The 7,646-nt window shown below is 43.5% G+C and overlaps 1 long non-coding RNA gene across 2 annotated transcripts in view; it reads left to right on the top strand.

Moving 5' to 3' along the window:
- Positions 1 to 3,926: 3,926 nt before the first annotated feature.
- LOC125483852 overlaps positions 3,927 to 7,646 on the top strand; it is a 65,016-nt gene continuing 61,296 nt past the window's right edge. For both annotated transcript variants that reach the window (XR_007262756.1, XR_007262757.1), the window contains exons 1-2: positions 3,927 to 4,041; positions 5,114 to 5,271. This is a non-coding gene — a long non-coding RNA (uncharacterized LOC125483852). The remainder of the gene's footprint in view (positions 4,042 to 5,113; positions 5,272 to 7,646) is intronic.

Below are 7,646 nucleotides of genomic sequence, written 5' to 3'. Positions count from 1 at the left end.
TCTTCGGCCTCAAGGGACAAACGGATATGGAGTGAACATTGAAACAGGGTACTAAGTTGGGTGATCGCCATAATCATATTGAATAATGGAGCAGACTGCAAGGACAGATGGGCAAATTCCTGCTTCAACGTCAATATTCCTATCACAGATATCATGGGACCTCGCACTGAGCCTGGAAACAGACTACCCATGACAAAAACACCCAGCAACAATAACCTGTTGTTTCTTGATGCAATTTTGTATCCGATTAGTGAGGTGCACTGACACTAATTTCACTCTTCTTTGAGAGATATATGTAAATAGCTGTGTATTCTTTAACGTAGAAATGATGATGACAGTTGATGTAGTGTGGGTCATGTCATGGAATAAAAAGCACCGTGACAGCGGGGATGCAAAATTTTCTGTGAAGAATTGTTTTCCAGACTCGAGCACAATGCACAGCGTTGTTCCATGGAGTCGTATTGAGACCACCTCTCTTCTGAACAGATATTAAAGAGCTGCACATTTTGGTGCAGACAATTTCAAAATCCTAAATGAGACAAAAACGCATAGAACCATAGAAACCCTACCGTATAGACAGAGACCCTTCCCCCCATTGAAGCTACATCGATCCTCAAAGAAAAGCAAAGTTGCTGGAAAAGCTCAGCAGGACTGGCAGCATCTGTGAAGAAGAAGGTTAAGGTGTCGGGTCCGGTGACCCTTCCTCAGACCCTACAAGAGCTTTCTGCAAACCTGCATTTACCACAGCCGGACTATCTGGTCTGCACACGACGGGGTAATTTCCCACGGCCAATTCACCTAACCTGTATGTGTTTCGTCTGTGGGAAGAAACCCCAACGCAGACAGAGGGGAGAAGGCACAAACTCCACACAGACGTCACCTGAAGTAGAATCGAAGCTGAGTCCCTTTCGCTGAAAGGTCTCAAAAATGTGTAGAGTCGCCCTGGCAGGGAAATAAACCCCAGTCTCCCGCGCCACAGGCGGGAATACTAACCACTATACTACCAAGGACGGCACACGAGCATATCGCCCTTGAGCCCTTTATGTGTGCACAGTCAAATAAAACTGCTTCACGAGCCGAATTCTATTTTCCATCGCTTGGCCTGTAGCTTTGTATGCCTTAGCATCACAAATTCATATCTAAATACTTCTTAAATTTATTAGGATACCTGCCTCTAAGACACTTACTGGCAGTGGCTTGCAGATTAAAAACACGCACTGGTTGAAAAGGTTTTGACACCCATCTCCTCAAACCTTCCTACATCTTACTTTAAATCTATTCCCCCCTTGTGATCGATCCCTCCATCAAGAGGATACATTTCTTTTAGTCTACGCTGTCAAAATCTTTCCTTATTTTGCACATCTCAATCTTGTCTCCTGTAAATCTCCTCTGCTCTAAATAAAACAACCCCAGTCTGTCCAATCTCTCTTCATCACGGAAACTCTTCAGCCCAGACCATAACCCGGTAGATCTCTTCTGCATCGTATCCAGTGCTATCAAATCCCTGCTATCATGGGAATTACAGGACTGCACACAACATTCTAGCTGTAGCCGAATGAACAAATGAAATAAACGATGCAGAAATCCACAGAAAATGGTCTTTTCCAACGAAGTTTCTTTTGACCAATATTACCCTGTGTCCGTTTTCCTGGGTCTGATGCTCCAATATTCACTGGTCCACGTCAGTAAAAGCTGCTACATGCCATTTGATTTCACAACCGCGGGATCTAAATGGATCGACTGGCTTGAAGGTCCCAGTGGTGAAACTGGGGCACGTGTACCCAGCATCATTGACCAAAACAGGGCAGACTGAACGATGTCAATGTGAAAATGGGTGTCCGATTGTGCAGTGCCTTAGTGAAGTGGAAGGAGGGACGGAAAGGAGAGTTAGTGATTGTGGGAGAGAGAGAATTCTCCAAGAGGTGAGCTTAAATTCTGATGCATCAAACGCAGATATGTGACAGCGACGGTCTGAAGGGAGAAAGTCATCACCTCGGGGAATATTTTCGCGTAAAAATGTTTGATATTTTGCCACATTTCTGTCGCACATGTCACAAGGAATAAGTGACGCAATCGATGAGCGCGCGGTCCTTCTATGACGGTATAGAGGCGCGTGAAATGCCGAGGCTGTGAGCTCCAACCTCACCCGGAGCAGCTTTTATTGACATGGAGCAGGGATTACTGGGGCATCAGGCTGTGGGAAAAATGTTGTTGAGCAAAACAGAATATGTTGGAAGAGACCAGTCTCATTGTTTGGATAATAATCAGTACCAGAGGGAAACACCTCAATTATTCACCGAAAAGCATAATTTGTCAGCAGGAGAAGGATCTTCTGAGGAGAGAGAAACGGAGATGATGTTTTAGCTCGACAACCTTTCCCATATCGCTGACACAGTGCTGGGATAAATTCCGCGTAGGGCTGTTTATCTGTTTCGTAAACTGTCTCTCTTTTTGTCCCCTCGAATGAGTAGTACTTTCTGCTTATGGGTGGAATCGAAGATAATTAATGACCTACAAAGGAAATGAGATAATCATTTCAGGGAAATAAGCTTGCAGGGCTCAGTGGAGGGAGCAGGGGAATTACAGAATCTACATTTCTCTGTAGAAAGCTTTCCATTGAATGTGCTGTAAAAAAAGGTTGCACATGATGTTGGTGCGGCCTGTTCTGGAGTAGTGTACAGTTCGGTGCACTCTGTTATGGGAATGATATTATTCAGCTGGAGATGGTTCAGAAGAGACTTACCAGGATGTTACTGGCTTTGGAGGGTTTGAGTTATATGGAGAGACTGGATAGGCTGGAACATTTTGAGCAGGAGCGAAGGATCTTGTGGGGTGACGTTACAGAGTTTATAAAATCATGAGGGTTATAGATAAGGTGAATAGCAGGTGTCTTTTTCCTAGCGTGGGGGATTTCAAATCAAGGAAGCAAATTTTAAAGGTGGAAGGAGGAAAACTTTAAAAAGACATTTTTCTTTTTACGCTGAGTCGTTCGTGTGTGGAACTTCCAGAGGGATTGATGGTTGCCGGTACAGTTACAACGTTTAAAAGACATTTAGATAAGTGCACGAATAATAAATATTTGGAGAGATATGGGCCAAGCTCAGGCAGAGGGAATAGTTTAGTTTGGGATTATGGTCGGCATGGACTGGTTGGACCAAAAGGTCTTTTTCCATGTGTATGACACTATGACTCGAAGTGGCTAAAGCTGCAACTGTTATGCTATATAAATTGGGCCTGCCAGATTTTTACCTGCAGTCTTCACCTTTCAGAAAATAGATTAAACTTTTTTCTAACCTCAGTGCAAGCTCTTATTCTTGATTTTAAAACCTGACGCCCTGTTCACAGCTCCAAACCGCCTCCCATTTCAGTGATTGGATGTAAGACAAACCCGCCCCTCACTCACGCCGTTACAGGTTGGAGACTCTGCCTTCCCACATTTCCCGATTGGTCGGAACACCCGCCCCGCCTCTCGTTCTCCCAGATTGACCCGGGAGCTCCGCGTCAAACCTCCAGTCCCGCCCCTTGCTTTCTATTGGTCCAGAGACGTTACCAGCGGGCAGGCAGCGTTCCGGACCATGCGCATGCGCGTGCCGTGAAGGATGTTCGGAAAAAATATTCGTCTATCACATTGGTAGGCGTTGAGTAAAAGTTAAAGACCAGACCAGCGTTCGGCCTGATATTCTGACCAGAAAGTTTCATTGTTGCTCATTTTAGGTCTCAAGCTCCAAATATGGGTTTTCCGGTGTCGTGATTTAAGCCGCAGAGAACCTCAGGCTTCTTCCCAGAAACAGGCCCCAGTCAACAGTCGCCACTTTTTTCAGCGGGCGGTGGGTGTGCGCAGGCGCTGTTGGCGTAGTGACGTAACAACTTGTGCATGATGCCGTATGATGGTTCGCACCTCAGTTCCTGAGCTCCCTTTCCCCATCCCCCACTCTTCTCCCCGCCATCCCCAATCTACTCCAGTGTCGCCTTCTGGGCTCTGCAGTTTTGTTTCATCATTCCCGGTGGGAGGGATTACTGCAGTAAAACTGCAATATGAAGGTGAGATGAAGCTGGATGTGATAAAAAGCAGCAATCCCACCAGAATCCAAGTCCTGTCACCCCCTGTAAACTTACAGGTGTCTCAGCAGGATGTCGGACTGAATCCTTCCGGCACATGGAACAGGGGAATGGTATATCCATGGTGTGACGCACATTTGGTGGCCTGTTCAGGTGGGGAAGTGTATCCCTGTCCTCGTTGTCCTGATTTTTCCGCAGTATGTTTTGTCTCTCCTGGCTGCATTATCAGATAAGTCCTGACCCAGTCGACAGAGTATCCATATCGTTGTTTGTTATTTTGTTGTTATTTCTGCTGATTGTGACTGAATGAGATTTCCGTTGCTGCCCATCACTGGTTAGATGTTGCTGATTTCCCAGCTTTATCTTCTCACGGTCAGAAATTATTTGTCCTGCACTGGAGATCATTTTTGCTTCTATACTCGGACTGAGCATCGAATAATTGTTATAGCACAAGAATAGCAATCAAAAACAGATCAGCATCACTATCACTGGATTCACAACACAGTGAAATTGTGTACTTGTGATTTTGTACCGAGGTACAAAACGGAGACATTGTAAACTTTTCACTGCACTCTTGTATCCCTGTACTTGATTACAGGTGACAATGAAACCAAATTCTAATTGCATTTCCAAATGTAAATTTAAAAATTTAATGGCCATCTAAATTGCCCAAACCAGACTTTATGACTAACAGACCTTGGACACCAAGTTTAGAAAAAAGAAATGACAATTACTTGAGCAAAACAAATGTAAACAACTGAGCAATCTAATCAATATCTGTGATACAAACACAGTCTTTATTCATAACCTCCACTCTCACAGATAAGGGTATTTTAAAATGAAAATAGAATTCATGTAAAGTGTCAGTTCAATTAACCAGTTTCAAACAATGCATGACAAGCGTTTGTGCAATCCTTGGATAATGAGTTGTTCACGGCCATGTCGAACCTTACTAATTTCTAACTCAACAGTGAATGTAGACAGTTTCAGCAAACTTCCATAATTATTTTCTTATTTCCTATGTTGCTTTTCTCGGAACATTCAACAATTTTAGAACCGGATAGAAAATGAGAGACAGAGCAGTCAGTCCTGAACCTTCCAAAATCACTGCACCTCCTTGACCTTCTTGAACTGCTGAAGTCTGTGCGGTGAAGTTGCTCCCAGATTGCTGTTCCATAAGGAGTTCCAGGATTTTCATCCAGTGGTGACAAGGTAATGCTGATATCTGTGGGAGTTACAGTCGTTTTGTTTTTATATCCCATGTTTAACAGAATAGAAACACAGGGAGGAGGATCAGGAGTAAGCCATTGTGATGTTTGATCCTGCTGTGCTATTCAGTATGATCATGGCTGATCATTCTACTCCATGACCTGTTCCTACTTTGGACCCGTGCTCTGTGATCCCTTTAACCCTCAGAACGATATCTACCTTTTCCTTGGGAAACATTCAATGTTTTGGCCTTAACTGCTTTCTATGGCAGCAAATTCCACAGACTCATCAGTTTCTGAATAAAGAAATTTTTCCACATCCCAGTGCTAAATGGCCTAGCCCATATCCTTAATCTGTTAACCTCTGGTTCGAGACTGCCCAGTCATTGAGAACACTCTTCCTGCATTTACCTTGTCAGTCCTGTTAGACTTTTATTGGTTTCTGTGAGATCTTCCTTCATTCTTCTGAACTCCAGTGAATTTCATTCTAACCAATACATTTTGCCCTTATACGTCAGTCCCGCCATCCCAGGAATCAGTCTGGTAAACCTTTGTTGTGCAGCCTCCATAGCCAGAACATCCTTCATCAGATAAGTATTCTAAAACTTCCCACAATACTCTAGTTGGTCTCACCAAGACCCTGTACAATTTCTGCAAGACATCCCTGCTCCTGTACTCAAATTTTCTCACAATGAAGGCCAACATAGCATTTGCCTTCTTCACCTCCTGCTGCACCTGCACGCTGACTTTCAGCAACTTGGGTACAAGGACAAACCGGTCTCATTGCATCTTCTCCCTTTCCTAACCTATTTCCATTCAGATAATAATCTGTCTTTCTGTTGTTGTGATCAGACTGCATAGCCTCCTATTTGTCCACAACATCCTTAATCCACTTTGTATTCTTGCCCACGCACTTAACTCCAAATCACACTGTAGCATATGCGCATCCTCCTCACAGTTCACTGTCCCACCCAGATTCCTGTCATCTACAAGCTTAGAGATATGACGTTTAAATTTCCTCATCTAAATCATTAACAGATATTGGGTATAACTGGGGTCCAAGCACTGATGCCTGCGGTACCACACTGGTCACTGGCTGCCACTCAAAAAATGACCTGTTTGTTCTTGCACTTTGTTTCCTCTCTGTCAATACACTACCCCCAATCCCATATGCTTCAACTTTACATGCTAATCTCTTCTGTTAGGTATTTTGAATGCTTTCTCAAAGCCCAAGTAAACTACATCCACTGCCTCCCTATCAACTCTAAACTTTGCATTCTTGAAACATCCCAGCAGATTTTTCCATCTGTATTTCCCTTTCATAAATCCAGGCTGATTGACTCTGTCCAATCTTTTCACTGTTTTCCAGTTTTCGGCTAACCAGTCTGTAAATCGATGTTTTCTCTCCACCTCCTTTTTTCAAAGAGTGGACTTACATTAGCTCCCCTCCAGTCCTTAGGAATTGTTCCAGAGTCCATAGAATCTTAAAAAAATGACGATCAATTTCCTCTATTCAGATTCAGGCCCCGAGTTTCAGAATGTGTCCACTATCTCGTGGGCCACTTTAAGTACTCTGGGCTGTCAATTACCAGGTGCTGGGATATGTTGGCTTTTAATCCCATCAATTTCCTCAACACCATTTTCCTACTAATACTGATTTCCTTCAGTTTCTCCCTCTCCTGCATTCCCCAGCATTTTAAGGATATTATTCTGTCATTCGTTCTGATGACAGAACCAAAATATGTGGTTAATTGTTCTGCCATCTCTTTATTTCACATTATAATTTCTCCCCTGTTTCTGGTTGTAAGCAATTTGTTTTCATTGATCTTTTTGCTCTTCCTTTTATCTTGAGGAGCTTTTCCAATTAGTTTATATGTTCCCCACAAGCTTACTCTCATACTCTATTTTTCCCGTCTTATGTGGCAGGGCCACCTTTCCTGGTTTATTTTGTGCCAGATAGGAATTAACAGCAGTTGCAGGTCTTCCAAGTGCTCTAAGTGTTTGTCATCCCTTTAAGTTTACGTTCCCTGAGTTATTGCAGCCTACGTGCTCCGCATACCATTGTAATTTCCTCTCTATTTAGATTTTGGCCCTCATTCTCAGACTCAAAAGTGTCACTCTCCATCTGAACGAAGAGTTCTGTCACTGAGTTCTTCATTCTTCCACAAGGTGCCTCTCGCAGCTAGATTGCAAATTATTCCTATCTCATTACTCAATTTAAATGTTGAAATTAAATTTGCCATCGTCCCAGAAGATCATAGGACTGCTCTCTCACTTCAGAGAGAGAGATGACTAATGATGCTTTAACCTGAGGGTCACCATGCCTCTGGCAAGGGGCAGGATTAAGAATGTGGGACCTTCATGGTGACCTCAGCTTGT

This window comes from Rhincodon typus, chromosome 8, assembly GCF_021869965.1.
Source record: "Rhincodon typus isolate 14 chromosome 8, sRhiTyp1.1, whole genome shotgun sequence".
NCBI lineage: Eukaryota > Metazoa > Chordata > Chondrichthyes > Orectolobiformes > Rhincodontidae > Rhincodon > Rhincodon typus.
Note: the sequence above shows the minus strand (reverse complement) of the source record. Positions and strands in the feature narration are given on the sequence as shown.